Source organism: Camelus ferus, chromosome 9 (assembly GCF_009834535.1).
Source record: "Camelus ferus isolate YT-003-E chromosome 9, BCGSAC_Cfer_1.0, whole genome shotgun sequence".
NCBI lineage: Eukaryota > Metazoa > Chordata > Mammalia > Artiodactyla > Camelidae > Camelus > Camelus ferus.
Window position 1 is genome coordinate 65,951,194 of NC_045704.1, and position 15,407 is coordinate 65,966,600.

The following is a 15,407-nucleotide window of genomic DNA, read 5'->3' on the forward strand; positions in this document are numbered from 1 at the left end:
CCACTTCGCACCTGCTAGATAGAATAACATCAAAAAAAGAGACAACTATGCTGGCAAAGGTGTGGAGAAAAAGGAACCCCTGTGCACTGCTGGTGCAGCCACTATGGAAAACAGTATGGAGGTCGGGCAAAAAATTAAAAAATAGGACACCGTATGAAACGGCATTCCTACTTCTGCATATACAACAAAGAAAATGAAAGCAGGATCTCAAAGACATGGCTGCACTCCCATGTTCATGCAGCCTTAGTCACAACAGCCACGACGTGGAAACAACCTGTGTCCAAAGTGTCCGTCAAAGGATGAATGGATAAAGAAAACATGACATGCATATGCAATGGAATATTACTCAGCCATGAGACAGACAGAAATTCTGCCATTTGTGACAAAATAGACGGATCTTGAGGGTAATAGGCTAAGTGAAATAAGCCAGACACAGAAAGACAAATACTGCAAAGTATCATTTATATGTGGAATCTAAAAAAAATTTCTAAAGTCAAACTCTTAGAAACAGAGAGTAGAAAGACAGGTACCAGAAGCTGGGAGGTGGGGAAGTAGAGAGAGGCTGGTAAAGGGTACAGCCTTATAGCTCTAAGATGAATGAGGTCTGAGGATCTAATGTCAAAGACGGTGACCATAGTTGGTAACACCATATTTTTTTCAAAAAAGAGATGATGCGGTCCAAAGTTACTTGGGAGATGCACTAGCAGACCTGCTGTGGGCAAAGAAAGACGGAGACTCTAACCACTGCATATAAGGCAGATGAACAACAAAGTCCTACTGCAGAGCACAGGGAACTACATTCAGTATCTTGCAACAGCCTATAATGAAAAAGGACACACACAGGTCTAGCTGAACCACAGTGCTGTGCACCAGACAGTAACACAATATTGTGAATCGACTACACCTCAATTTAAAAGAAAAGAAAGAAAGAAAGAGGGAGAGTCTAGAAGGACTTGGGTATATTTACCTCTTAAATACCTGAAGAGTATCACTAAACGACAGGAAAGGAAGCAAACGGGCGGGGCTTCAGCCTTGGCGTGTTGGATGTGAAGCGCTGTCTGCAGGCGGACGTCAAACAAGCAGCTAGAAATGCAAGTCTGGAGTTGGGGGCAGGGAGGCTGGGGCTGGCGACATGGAGTTGAGACCCATGAGTTACGTGGGCTGTAGCGGAAGCCATGTGAAGAGATGCAATTACCCAAGGAGACAGCGCAAAATGAGAAGGAGAGAAGGCTGGAGTCCTGAGGGAAGCAGGGGGCAAAGGAAGATGAGACTGAAGGGAAGCGTGTGGGTATCAGGGCAAGAATGAAGGAAGGTCAGAGAAGAGGTGGTGGTGAGCAAAGAAGAGCAAAGATCACGGGAGCCTGACTGAACAGGAAAGCCAGAGGGGCTGACAGACTGGAGTGGCAGAGCCTCAGTGATGATGACAATGATGAAGATGATACGACACCAGTAGTGGTAACAGTTAAGAGTAGGACTGTGAAAGAGACAGGAGTGTGTGCTTAGTGGGAGCTATTCGAGTTCAGTATCTTGGAGTGATTACAGGACATCTCTGAATATGTGTAAAACTATGTGTACTATATTGCATCATTTTGCACATCCTGAGTACCAAATGCTCAGGACAAAGGCCAAGGCCAAGGTAACAAACAGGCCCTGCCTTCACTGGGGCACATTTAGTTCTACTGGATCAGGTGTGACTGAAAACCTTGTAAGTTGGCACATGAAAACAAAACCACAGTTGTCTTCTTTAACGGGTGATGAACAACAACGTTAATGATAGCAATAAACAGAAAGAAACTGGTTACATTTTAAAGAAGTGTATTCATGAAGTGGTGCTTTTCCACCTGTACTTTAGTTCGTATAAGGATTCAAAAGATTTAAGACTAGCATTTACTGGATAAACAACAAGGTCCTACTGTACAACACAGGGAACTATATTTAATATTTTGTAATAAGCTATAAAGAAAAATGAAAACGAATATATGTATGTACAAGTGAACCACTATGCTGTACACCGGAAACTAACGCACTGCACATCAACTGTACTTCAATGAAAAACCCTAAAACAAAACAAGACAAACAGAAAGAACAGTACCTGCTCACAAGTGTCTCCACATGTGGCTGCTCAGTGGCTATTTGCATTTTCTTTCCTTTACAAAATAAATATGCATGATTCCTCTCACAGTAATGGCTGAAATGATAAACGTCATAATAACTCTCTCATAAAATCTCTTCCACAGCAACGTCTTTCAGCCTAACAGTAATGGGGGAAAAAGTCAAACTATGTTAGGAAATGATTGATTTTCTTAAACTGTCAGAATTCAGTTGCGCTCCTTCTGCGGCAGACAGAATGCTAAAGGTCTCTCCCAAGATGCCCGCCCGCTGGTTGTTCAATCCAACACTCACCTGGAGTCTGCTGTGAAGAGACTCTGCAGGGAGAACTAAGGTCACTAATCGGCTGACTTTGAAGTAGAAGCGTTACCCTGGCTTATGCAGGTGGACCCAGTGTAACCATGCAAACCCTTCAAAGCAGAAGAGGAAGGAATCAGAGGTGAGGCAGAGAAAGATGGAAAAGGGCAGAGGAAGCCGTCAGAGAGACGGGAAGCATGCGAGGGACCCCACCCCCTGCTTCTGGCTTTGAGGCGGGAGAAAGGGAGTGAGAACCAAGGAGTGCAGGCAGCCTCTGGACACTGAGAACAACCCCAGCCAAACGCCGGCACGGAATGGAGTCCTCGATCCTACTACAGACCTGGGTTCTGAAAACCACCTGAAAGGGCCTGGAAGTCAGTTCCCAGAGCTCCAGAAAGAAACTCAGCCCCCGGGATGCCTTGATGTTCAACCTTGTGAAACCTGGAGCAGAGAACCAGATGGGTCACACCATGCTGGGGCTTCTAACCTGCAGGAGTGTGAGACAAGGGTACAGATAAATGGGTGTTGTTTTAAGCTGCTAAATTTGTGGCGATTTGTTACAGGACCACTGGAAAACTAACATGCTTTCTTTAATCACTGACCTCAAACACGCTCTATCAAATCTCATTTTCTTAACCCTTAATGTAACATCGGACAGAGTTCATTTATTTCTAGTCAGATTCAGTTATTATGAAGTCCAGTCTAATTTATTTACATCCAAACTTTTATTTTGAAAATGTTTAAATCTACAGAAAATTCAGAAGAACAGTGAAAAGCATACCTTTACACTTACACTTACGTTCATCAACTACTGACACTGTCCTACATTTATTTGTTTCGTCTCCCTTTCTAAACGTTTTTAAGTATCTCTCCCCCTCCGTCGCTCTCCTTCTCGGTATCAACGGTTCTCAACTGGGAACAACTTGCCTCCCAGGGGACATCTGGCAACGTCTGGAGACATTTCTGATTGTCACTACTGGGGGTGGGCAGAGGCCTGGGACGCTACTAAATGTCCTGCAACACAGAGCCCTGAAGAGCGAGGAATTCCCCAGCCCAACAGTGCTTACGTTGAGAAACCCTGCTCTTTGCATATATATTTTTATTCCTGAGCTATTTAAAAGTAAATTACAAACACTATGACTTTTTCACTCTAAATACTTCAGTTCATATCTTCTAAAAAATAAGAACCCCCCCCCCATATGACACAACTTACCGCTGATACAGTACTCCCCAATGTGCGGCCCATTTTCAGATCTCCCCATTACCTCAAAAAAACCCTTTATTGCTTTTTTTTTCAGTCCAGGAATCAATCAAGGGTACAAAGGCTGGCATGTTGATCAATATTTTAAATTTAAAATAAATAAGTTCTAATTTTCAAGCAATGGGAGGGGTCGTGGTGTAAAACTATGAGTCTGTGACTGACACTGGGTATGTGTGAAACGATGTCGTAGGCTAATGCGGAGGGTGGTTAGAGTGCTATAAATCTCTGTTGCAAGAACATCCTCAAACATGACATTCTGTTCTTAGGAAAGAAAGGGAAATTCTGCTTACAGTAACCCATTAACTCTGTTGAATAAACAACATTCTGAAACAATAAATCAAGAAGGTTCTTTCCAAAGAAAACATACAAACGGCCAGCAGGCACACGAAAAGATGCTCAACATGGCTAATCATCAGGGAGATGCAAATTCAAACCACAGGGAGATGTCACCTCACACCCATCAGGATGGCCGTTCAACAACACAGAAAGCCCCAAGCGCTGATGAGGATGTGGAAAACCCGGAGTCCTTGTGTGTTGCTGGTGGGAATGTAAAATGGTACAGCCACTAGGGAAAACAGTACAGGGGTTCCTCAAAGATTTAAAACAGAATTACCCTATGATGCAGCAACCCCACTTCTAGGAATAGATACAAAATAACTGCAAGGAGGATCTCAGAGAGATGTTAGTACTTCCACGTTCACTGCAGCGCTCTTCACAATAGCCAAGGGGTGGAAGCAACCTAAACGTCCAGCAACTGATGACTGGATAAAGAAAAGGTGGTGCACACACACAGTGGAACATTATTAAACCTTTGAAACGCAAGACATCCTGTCACACACTACAAGACACAGGAATCTTGAGGACATTACGGTAAGTGAAATAAGCCAGTCACAATGATTGTGCATGATTCTACTTACATGAGTTTTCCAAAGAAGTCAAACTCACAGAAACAGAAAGTAGAATGTGGTTACCAGGCTGCTGGGGAGGGGAAAATGAGAAGTTGTTATTTGATAGGTACAGAGTTTCAGTTTTGCAAGATGAAAAAGCTCTACCCATCTGTTGCCAACAATGTACATATATTAACACCACTGTACTGCATACTTAAAAATGGTTAAAATGGTAAATTTTACACTATGTTTTTGGCCATAATAGAAAAGAAAAGAAAAAAATTAGCCACAACACCATGATCACACCTAAAAAAAGATGATCATTAAATAAATAAATAAATAAAATTAAAATCATTACCAAAAAAAGTAAATAAATAAACCTAATGACTTCCCCCTCCAAAACCCATAATAATAATAATAATGATAATAATAATAAAATAATAATTCTGTGCTTGAATCTAAGACATTGTGGGATACACAGGCTCCCCATATACAGTCACCAGTCTCAGGAAGCTAAGCTCTGGAGATTTACTTTCAGGCAAAGGAGAAAGTTGGGCCCTGAGCAGTAGGCATGACCGGGCTGATGGGAACCACACCACCTGTGGTCCTTCTCTCTCTGGGGAACAGGAAACAACCACCTGCTCTAATTAGCCTTAGATTAAAAAAAATCCTGGAAGCTGAAAATGAGCAAGAAGCCATATTATTCTTACCACAGTATTTGTCAGCATTGTCACTGTCACCAGCCGATCTGTATTAGCAGCCCTACCTGGCACTAAATCCCACAAGATACCCATGTGAAGTCACAAAGAACCAGACCATCCACAGCAGTCATGACTGAAAAGCAGTACTAACACAAGGCGAAGAGCCAGGTACCAGAAATGCTAAACCTCTGCCAGCACCGTAATCACCCACTCACCGTGACGGCCCTTCTGAGCACACAGCTGAAACGGCTGAAGTAGTCATTTCTAAGAGGATGCTTCAAGAAATGTAAAACTTTTGCAATTTGAAGGACTTAAAAACCCACAGATGCAACCAAGTATCTCAGACTTCAAATTCCATTAGACTTGCGTCAGCTTTTTATATGCAACAGGTCATGCAGGCAGAATGACTGGGGTGCAAAATGTGTATAATCTAAGTATACAGAATTAACTTAAATTGTCTTAACTTTCATTCTTCCAGGACTTAATGATAGTGAGAAGGAAGAAGGTATTATAAACTAAAACCAGTGAATTACAGGGCTGCTGTGTCATCAGTCCCACTCAGGCTATGAGTAAACCCTAAACAAAGTAGATCCTAATTTGTAGACAACATACTGCTAAGAACAAACACAGGTGTCATTCTGGGTCACCACACCCAGCAGGCCACAAGGAGTATCATCATAATGGTGTGTGGAAGAAAAACTGCCTAAAAATGGTCCAAACTGCTTAACACACCCACAGATTCTGATCGCAGGGACAGGATTCGACTCCGCTCAATGTGCCACAACATTCAGGCAGCCCAGGAAGCACCACTTCCCAGGTGATGTCTCAGCACAACGGCTGGGGAAGACAGAGCCGTGGGGTAGCGTGCTCCGGGAGCGAGGCCTTGCCCGGGCTCAGTGCTTGTTGGCGATCTATTTCTGCCTACTGCAGGCAGGTCACGAGCCCTCCCGGCTCACAGAGAGGACGCACAGGCAAGCAAGCGTGCCTGACCGGCCCTCTGGATGAAGTAAGTGCCCCTGCACCAAAGAGCTGGCAGTGGTGGAATCGACAAGAGGCACAGAGAAGGACCACATAAAGGGGATAAACTCAGTTCCTTTTTTTTTTTTCTAACAGATTTACTGAGACATAATTCACATACCATACACTTTATTCATTTAAAGTATACAGCTCAGTGGCTCTTAGTATATTCACGGAGTTGTGAATAGTATCAATTTTAGAACATTTCTGTTACCCCAAAAAGAAACCTCATACCCATTTCCCCCCAACCCTTCCAGCCCTAGGCAACAACTAATGTATTTTCTGTCTTTATAGATTCGCCTATTCTGGACACTTCATTTAAAGGGAGCCACAGAATATGTGATCTTTTGTAACTGACTTCTTTCATACAGCTAATGTCTTCAAGGTTCATCCATGTTACAGCATGTATCAGGTCTTCATTCCTCCTTATTCCCAAATAATAATCTACCACATGGATATACCACATCAGTCCTTTACTTCACAAGCAACAGAATCTCTTTTGCTTTATAAACACTAACTAGGTCCCCATGTTAGTCCATAAATGCCTGCTTAAGCCATATTACATCTGAAAACATATTAATTGCTTAATACTACAGTTGTCTAGAAGCATTATCAATTACCATACTGATATTTGGAGTAAAGAAAACACTGGGAATGAAGATCCTTTATAATTAAGCCAATTGCTTAAAGTTTTCCCCCTGTAAATTGTAGTAGGAAGAGGAACTTGCAAGCCCTAAGGCCTGAACACCTCAGGTGTAACTGCTTTTTGACTTACACAGCTGAAGACAAACAGCACAACTGCAAGTACACAAAGCTGGTCTCTGCAACCGCCCCCTCTTCTTCCTGGGCCCTTCATCTCTTCCCCCATCTTTGAAATCCAATCCCTTCTGTACTCTTTAGCCCCTCCCCTACCCCCAAACAACAAGACCTTTTATACCTGTTGATTAATTACAGCCTCATTTTAAATTAAAATACTACATTTACACAAAAATGTTCCTCAAACCAGACATCTTCTAAGACATTCTCCCCAAACCTGAAATCAGAATTAGTTGCCCTCCAAAGAATTTCCAGTAGGAACAAGCTGGTAAGGGGAGAGTCTTTTTTGTTTTTACCAAGAGACCCTCTCAAGTCACAGTAAACCCACCTCCTGGCAAATTGAATTTAGTCGTCTCAGGGTAATGCATACCTAGGAGGAGGGTGGGGAAAAAACAAGGAATTGTTATTAGTGATAAGGGTGTTACAGTTACGTCTAAAGATACCCTTATCTGTTAGGAATGCACACTGTGGTATCTGGATGAAATGATGTGATATCTGAGATCAGCTGGAAGGAAGATACCGGGAGGGGAGAAGAAACAAAATACAGATAACTGTTGACAGCAGGTGATAGGTACACAAGAGTTCACTGCGGTTTCTTTTCTCTGTTTTATGTATGTATAAAACTTTCCACAGTCAAATACTTCTAAAAAGAGAGAGAGAAACCGTCCCCCTGCTCTCAGGCGGCCTTCTGTCCCTTTGCTTTTCCTTCATAGCACTTACTCTTGTCACAATTTGTTTCTAAGACTCTCCGATTAACGTTTGTCTCCCTGACTAGAGGTTAAACTCCATGAGGACCACGAAGGTGTTTCCTCAGCCCCTGTAGGATCTCTAACACCTCACCGAGTTTCCAGCACGTTAGAGGCAACCAACAAAAAAATGATGGAGTGAAGAAAGTAAGGCATATCATGCATCCAGGCCAATAAATGCTCAAGTGAAAAAGGAGGTGGGAGAAAGCCAGGAGCCTTTGGTTGAGGAATTTAATATATTTACCTATATGTAGTGACCCCTTAAGTTCACATGCTTTTCTACTAAAAATTCAGTAAAGGTGTCACAAAAGAGATTTAATTCCATCTAGCTAATCCTCACTACATTCATGGGATTACTCAGCTAAGAACTACAATCTCCACTTTATGATATGGAAACTGTGGAACCAAAGAGTCCGGAATTTTTCAAGGTCATAATGAACCAGATGCACAAATGAACAAAACTCAGCTCTGTCCTCAGGCCTCATGCTATTCCCAAAGGGATATGACTTTACCCTCAAGAAAAAGCAAACAATAAAAATTAAAAAGTAGGAGGGGTCCTATATATATTAATTCAACTTTCAGTGGCTGAGAAACTGAATAGCTGTATAACAGTCTCAGCTGAAAGTACCTTATTTTGACTTCACCCAAAACAATTTCAAGGCTGAAGCACAGTAGTAGAAGTATTAAAAACATAAGGTGAGGCATGTAGGCTCATTCCACCGAGAACAGAAGAAGGCATGACACTCGCGTGATTTGAAGGCCTTTTTCAAACTGGTTAAACTGAAACAGTATGGAGAGGGAAAACTAACAAGAAAATTTATAAAGAGGATAAATACGAACACCAAGACAATGTTTAAAACACCAGTTCTCTGGGTTCCCATGTTTTAAAATTTATTTATCTCAAATATAATACTATAATCAGTAAAGTTTCTACTTAATATTTTATATAGAAGTGACCTAAAATATCACTATGCACCCAAGTCCTTTTGAAATGCTTAAAATCTGAGTTTACCTTAATTTTGTAATAGACAATGATGTGCACATTCTGGAAGGTAGAAAGACCAAATATTTGCCATTAATAGAAGCAGAACTATTTGTAAAACTAATCTTAACTCGACCAGTCTGTAAGCTTTTGTGCGATGGTGCCCCAAAATGTCACAACCACAGCTCTGGAGAACATTGAGAACCAAATGAAACAAAGCCTAAAATAAAACCTGTCACAAAAACCTAAAATAGTAAAAATAAATAGACAGTTTTAGTGAAAAAAAAAAAAGATATTAGCCATCTCAATAAACTTATTTTGAGGACAGAGTCTGGGGAGATTTCTCCTTCCTCACATAAAGGGCGACGAAGAGCCGTCTGGCTTGGGCTGAAGTCGAGGCTGGGTTGCTCTACCGCTCCTCCAGGCACAGAACCGCCGGCGGAGCCACGCAAAGGCTCAGCGCTCAGTTTTTACTCCTATACTCTTCACATCACGGGCTTCCAATCTGCAGTCCATGCTGCAGGGTAATGATTCACACATGCAATTTCCAAACAAAAATGTAAGATTTACTTGTCCTGAGATGGTGTCTTCTCAACTTTTAAAATAATTTATAAAAGCCCCAGCTGAGCAATTTATGGAACTCATCCCATCCCAAATAATCTATCAACACCTTTAGGCCTTTTAATGTAAGCGGTAAAGGAATACTGTCCTCTGCATGCAGACAACACTGCTGGCCCACGCGAGGCATTGATTTGTAGTTGTTTTTCTACTGGGGTGATGCATTTGCGCTCAGCTTCTTACGGTGTCCACTAGGTCCCCCTGGTGACCAACAGTACATGAAGGCAGCAGTGGGGTTAGAAGACAGGCTGGCAGCGGAACAGAGGGTGGAACGGGAAATCTTGAAAAATTAGCACGCGAACAGTACACATGACATGACTGAGAATTACGTTTGCACTGCTGGGCTATGTGAGACTGGCACCAGACACTACCTCCCTCCTGTTAAAATGCAGACCCCCGTCCGCCTCGCCCGGCTGCCGGGCCCCACCTCCCATTTAAATCACGGTGTGATGTTTGAAAGACCGAGCCAAGGGGTTCGGCACGAGGCACACGCCGCTTCTCCGGGCTGTGGGGAAGCGCTCAGATGACAAACTGCCTTAATTTTCTAAAATATGGAGGGGTGACAGGCCACCTTTCCCACCAGCGACTGAAGACCCAGGACAGAGTCGGGAGCAGCTGGCCCGCGGGGCCCACCGGGGAGGGGGGAGAAGCGCCCGCCCCGGGAGAAGGCGGCGGCACGTCCCGAGCCCAGAGCGCCGAGCCCCACACGCCAGGCTGCCGGGTCGCAGCCGGGTCACGGCGCGGGCTCTCGGGGCGCGGGGGGCGCGGGGGGCGCGCGGGCCGGCGGGGGGCGGGGGCGGGGGGCGCGCCGCCAGGTGCCGGCCGGCGGGGTTGGGGGGGGGGCGCGGGCAGCGGGGCCCGGGGAGGGGGGGCCCCCCGCGGCAGGACCGCGCGCGTGGAGGGCTCGCCGCCGGCCTACCTGGAGGCAGCAGGGCTTCCTCAGCCGGGCCCCCCGGACAGAGACTCCTCGCCATGGTGATCGCACATCGCCCCGCCGCGCCGCAGTCAGAGGCGGACCCGCGCGCCGGCCGCCCAGCTCCCCGCCCCCCGCGCCGGGCCGGCCCGCCCCCGCGCCCGCCCCCGCGCCCGCGCCCGCGCCGCGTTCCCCCCGCGCCCGCGCCGCGCTCCCCCCGTGCTCCGCGGCGGTGACGGCGGCCCGAGGCCCGGCCTCCCGCCCCGCGCGCCCCGCCGCCGCGGCTGTCAGAGCCGCTTGCCGCCGACTCCGCCATAAAGGGGAGTCGCGCCTCGCCTCGGCCGACACAAATCCAGCTGCGCCTTGCGCTTAAAGGGGAGGCGAGCGGAGGAGGAGGGAGGGGGCGCCACGGGCGCGGGGTGTCGCTCGCTCGCTCGGCGCGGGCAGGCGCGGGCCGGGCCGGGCCGGGCCGGGCCGGCGGGGCGGGTCCCCAGGGCCCGGCGCTCAGGCCGCGCGCACCTCGCTGCCGGCCCCCAGCTCCTCGCGCCCCCGCCGCGCGTCCCGCCACCCCGCCCGGCAGGTCTGACGCTCCCCTTGGACTCCGCTCCTACAGCCGGGACGTGTCTGGGCGGGCTGCTTGGAAATTCAGGGGAAGCTTGGGGCTCCCTCCCCGGGGACCGGCTTTTGCTCGCGCGCGGTGGCCGGTGCGTCCGCGGGAGGGGGCGTCGGCCGCAGCCGGAGTTGCGGCCCCGCGCATCCCCCGAGCCGACGCAGGCGGGGCTCCTCTCCGCCCGACTCAGCGTGCTCCCCAAACCCGGCTCGCCCCCAAAGGCCTTAAACTTTTTTTTTTTTTTTTTTTTTTTTGCTTAAGTGCTTTTCAAAAGTATGACCTTTTTGGTTTGTATTGTTTTGAAACAGCTTCAGAGTTTTCTTGGCCCCACCCAGGAACCCTGATTCAAAAGAAAAAAGGAAAAATATTACTGAATTAAATACAGTTCTGTAGACAGGAGACCTGGGACGTGGCACTGCTTCGGTTAAGACCGTATAACGCGGGGTGTGGCGTCTTTCTTTTGACAGTGAGGGCCAAATAAGGGAAAAAGAGAGCCGGCCTCGTGGGAGCGCAGCCCTTGGTCCTGGTGGCTTGGAAGGTGCGCTTTCGCGTCTTTTCACCCCGCACACCACCCTTTGACGTGATGCCAGCAAACTTTAGGTGGCCGTTTAGAACTCATTCGGGCCTGTTGCTCTGACAAGACGGTTCCCCAGAAGCAAACCGCCACTCGCTGTGGTTCTTACCTAAGCTTTGTTCTAGTGCTTTCAGTTTCTGAGGAGATGCTTTCCTGTCCGCCCCTCCCCCGACCCAAGCACAGACATGGGGTTTAAACTGGGTGATATTTTATTCCTGGCCAATGAATCCATTTTTCATTGATTTTCAATGTGAGTAAGATAAGAGCGGACGCTACTCGTTTAATTCATCCTTTCATTCAATAAATAAATATTAATTGAGCACCCACACATCTTTCTACTTGATTGGGCTGCATACCTGAACAAAACACAAAATCCCAGACCTTGTGGATATTACATTTTGGGGCTGGGGGCGACAGGCAATAAGTAATAAATGTAATAAATAAAATCAATTAGAATAATAAAGCTGATAGGGGATTTAAAAAAAAAAAAAGAAAAACCAATAGAGATGAAGAAGACTATAGGTAGAGTGGTTTGGGGGAGAAAGATCAGGAATTCTGTGTGGGACGTTGTTACCTTTGAGACACCTGTTAGAAATCGCAATGGAGACCTTGAGTAGGCAGTTGTATATACGAGTCTGGGGGTAAGAACGAAGAGATACGTGAGAGACACCCACGTGTAAATGATATTTAAAGCCGTAAGACTGAACCAGATCACCAAGGAAGTGAGTATAAATAGAAGAGACCCAAGGATGAAACTTGGCGACTTCCCGGGCAGCAGAGCAGGTGACCCAGCAGGGGAGACTGAGAAGGAGCAGCCAGTGGAGTGAGTGAACAAGAGCGAGGTGCCTGGAAGCCAGGTGAGCGCAGCGTATCACTCAGGAGTGAGTGCCCACACGTGAGTGAGGACTGAGGACTGACTCCTGGACTTAGTACCATGGATGCCAGCGGTCATATTGCAGTGAAGCAAAAGGGGGGGAAACTTGACTGGAGTGGGTTTAAGGGAAAATGGGAGGAGAGGAATTGGAGATGGGTAATATTATAGGTAATTCTTTTGAGAAGTTCTCCTGCAATGGGGAGTCCAAAAATGGGAAAGCAACTGGTAATGAAAATGGAGAAGGAAGGAAGGAAGGAAGAAAGGGGCGTGAAGTAGGTTGACAAAAACATTGGGAGAAACATTTGTTTTTGATGACAATGATCTGGAAGACAAGGAAAAATTTAGGTAGGAGCAAGAAGAGAGAGTTACTGAGCAGTGTCCTTGAGAGGGAAAGCGGGTGTGGAATCTAGCGCGCAAACAGGAGCACAGACCGCTCGTGTGTGGAAACTGGCAGGCTGGTGGGTGGGAGTGGCGCTGGGAACGTGGAGGTTCTCTTCTGATTGTTTCCGTTTTCTCAGAGACATAGGAAGTAAGGTCACGGGGGAGAGGAGATTTGGAAGAGCAATGGAGGTTGAGGAGAGAAGCAAAGGTGTGAAACAGACATCTAGCAGAATGGAAAGACGAATAGGGAAAAAAAGCATGTGCTTGCTGAGCATCACTAAGGGCCCACTTGAGTTCATGGTCATGAATTTAAGTGGGATAAGTCATGTGATTACGTTTTTTCCCTCCTGCAATAATTGACTGCCAGGCTTAGAATTCTATGTAATCAGGTATTACCAGGAAAAAAAGAGCAAGGAGAGAGGAGCAAGGAAGCTAAGCATGTGAGTAAGGGAGTGATTGTGATTCACCGCGGAGTTTAAGATGCTGGAAGAGAAGATTTGGAGAGATTAAGGACAGAGAAAAGGTGGAAGAATCAGTTAATTGCACATCCTTGTGGGGCTGAGGGACTGTAGGAGTCAGAGGACAAGAGGGAATGGTCTGAAAAGATAAGTGTATGATGAAGGTTCTGGCTTCATTTTTGATACTTGATGACAGCTTTTAAGCCCCACTACTACGGTCTTCCCTGTACCCCACATCTGGGAAAACCGACAAGAAAGCCCAGGTGCTTGCTCCTTTGGTGCCAGTGGGAAGTTCAGACCATACGAGACCCAGCCCATGTGAAGGACCCTTCACCCTGGTCCCACCCCGCAGCCACTGTCAAGCACTAAGACAGACTCCTTTCTCTGCTCCCTCAAGCCATGTTCCTACCAGCTTGGAGCCTGCCCTGCCCTCCCCAAAAAGCCTCTTTATGTGAATAATAAACTTTTTCATCCTCTGAAAAAGTTGATACGCACGTAGCATCATCAGTCTCGACATCCAAAATAGAATTTAGTCTCTTACTTCTGCAGAGTGACCACAACAATGTGGCAATTAGACTAGGATGCATGAAATTAAGATTATGGAGAAGTGATGAAGTTTAGGGTGGAATCTGACAATGGCAGTGAATGGCTGAGGGGTGTGGAATACAGTGTTGGAAGAGGGTCAATGAGAGTGCATTATGAGGATTATCTACGTACATATTGCAAAGAACCAAGATTTAGGACAAGAGAGGTACTGGACAGGATGCCAGGAGCCAAAAGCTGAAGTCCTTGAGAAGCAAGGCAGAGTGATCTGTGAGTGAGTAGGTGGCTACCGCAATGAGGAGAGGGACATATCAGAGGACATGAGTTAAAAGAACAAATACTGGGCAGGGGGAGGAACTAGAGAGGAGGTCAGGAGAGTAGCGTGAGAGAAACAATGAAGAGCCAAGAGGACCCTCTGCCACCGCCAAGTCCAGTGGTACAGGGCTCTGGGAAGCCCGCAGGGACAACAGCTTCCACAGGGGCTGAGCCACGTTTGTTTTAGAACAAGGGAGTGGAGGAAATATTCAGAAAGAGGTTGAGGATACGAAGGATTTTGCTGAAGACGGGCTGTGAATTCCCGAGGACACAGTGGAGGTGTGTCAGAAATTGGGGCGTGGTGGGAAAGTGGGTCACAGTAGGTGATGTGAGGAGCCTTGAGTGGTTAGTGGGTGGGAGGCGAAGGGTGACCCGGGAGTTCTTGTGGTATGGGGGTAACCAGGGATGGCAAGGACAAAGTTTCAACCAAATGAGAAGAACTGATTCTTCAGTTTTCCATTTCAAGTCAACAAAGAGTAAACGTAGTTAACATGTTTTTATTTGACGGGAAAATTCGTTTAGATCACCCTCATTCCACACTTGGGTAGTTTCTCTTGTCATCACATGTGGAGCAGCCCCCCCTCCCCATGCTGGGAACCTCGCTGTAGGTGGGTTTGACGAGCCCTCATACCCCTGGACTTGTACTTCGGGCTCTAAGCCCACCTGTATGAGTCCCAGGGTGGATCCAAGCAGGTGGCCTGCGGCAGGCGTTGGGGGGTAAGCCCTCGGCCTGCTGATCAGGCTCTCCTTCGCACTCGGTGCCGTGGTCCTGAGAATTCTCCATGTCATGCACTGGACCTCCCTTACAGACATCTGAACTTACCTGTTTACCTAGCACCCATTCTTAAGGAACTTCAGTGTTTCTGTTTTTTTAAGTAAAAGCTAGCTAACCCAAAGCCAGCGGCTGTGTAGCTAACCCAGGTGGCTATGTTCCGAGATGCTAATTCGTGGCCTACTGGTCCTCCTGTAACTTTGACCTTCCAGAGAAGAAGGAGCAGCTCCAGTGTTTTCAAATACAGGAAAATCACGGTCCGTGTGCTTGAACTTTTTTGTTTACATATTCCCAAGAGAATTTTGAAAAATACATATATCCTCAGTTCCTCATTTTTGTACTGCCATCCAAACATTTTTCTCATAACATTAAACAACTGTAAAGGAAGTCATTTCCAGCATGAGTTGTAAATATTGGCATTTAAAAATAAAATAGTCATACAACTCTTAAGTATGTGCAGTGGAATATAAATACCATCACAATTTAATACCATTTAAATAGTATCACCCATTTAAAGAGTAAATGAAAAGTTA

General features: G+C 46.4%; 1 protein-coding gene across 1 annotated transcript in view; it reads right to left on the reverse strand.

Moving 5' to 3' along the window:
• Positions 1-10,507, reverse strand: part of DIPK1A (divergent protein kinase domain 1A) — a 95,123-nt gene extending 84,616 nt beyond the window's left edge. The window contains exon 1 of the mRNA XM_032487093.1: positions 10,354-10,507. The gene's annotated coding sequence lies outside the window, so the exon portion shown is untranslated. The remainder of the gene's footprint in view (positions 1-10,353) is intronic.
• Between the last annotated feature and the right edge of the window lie 4,900 nt (positions 10,508-15,407).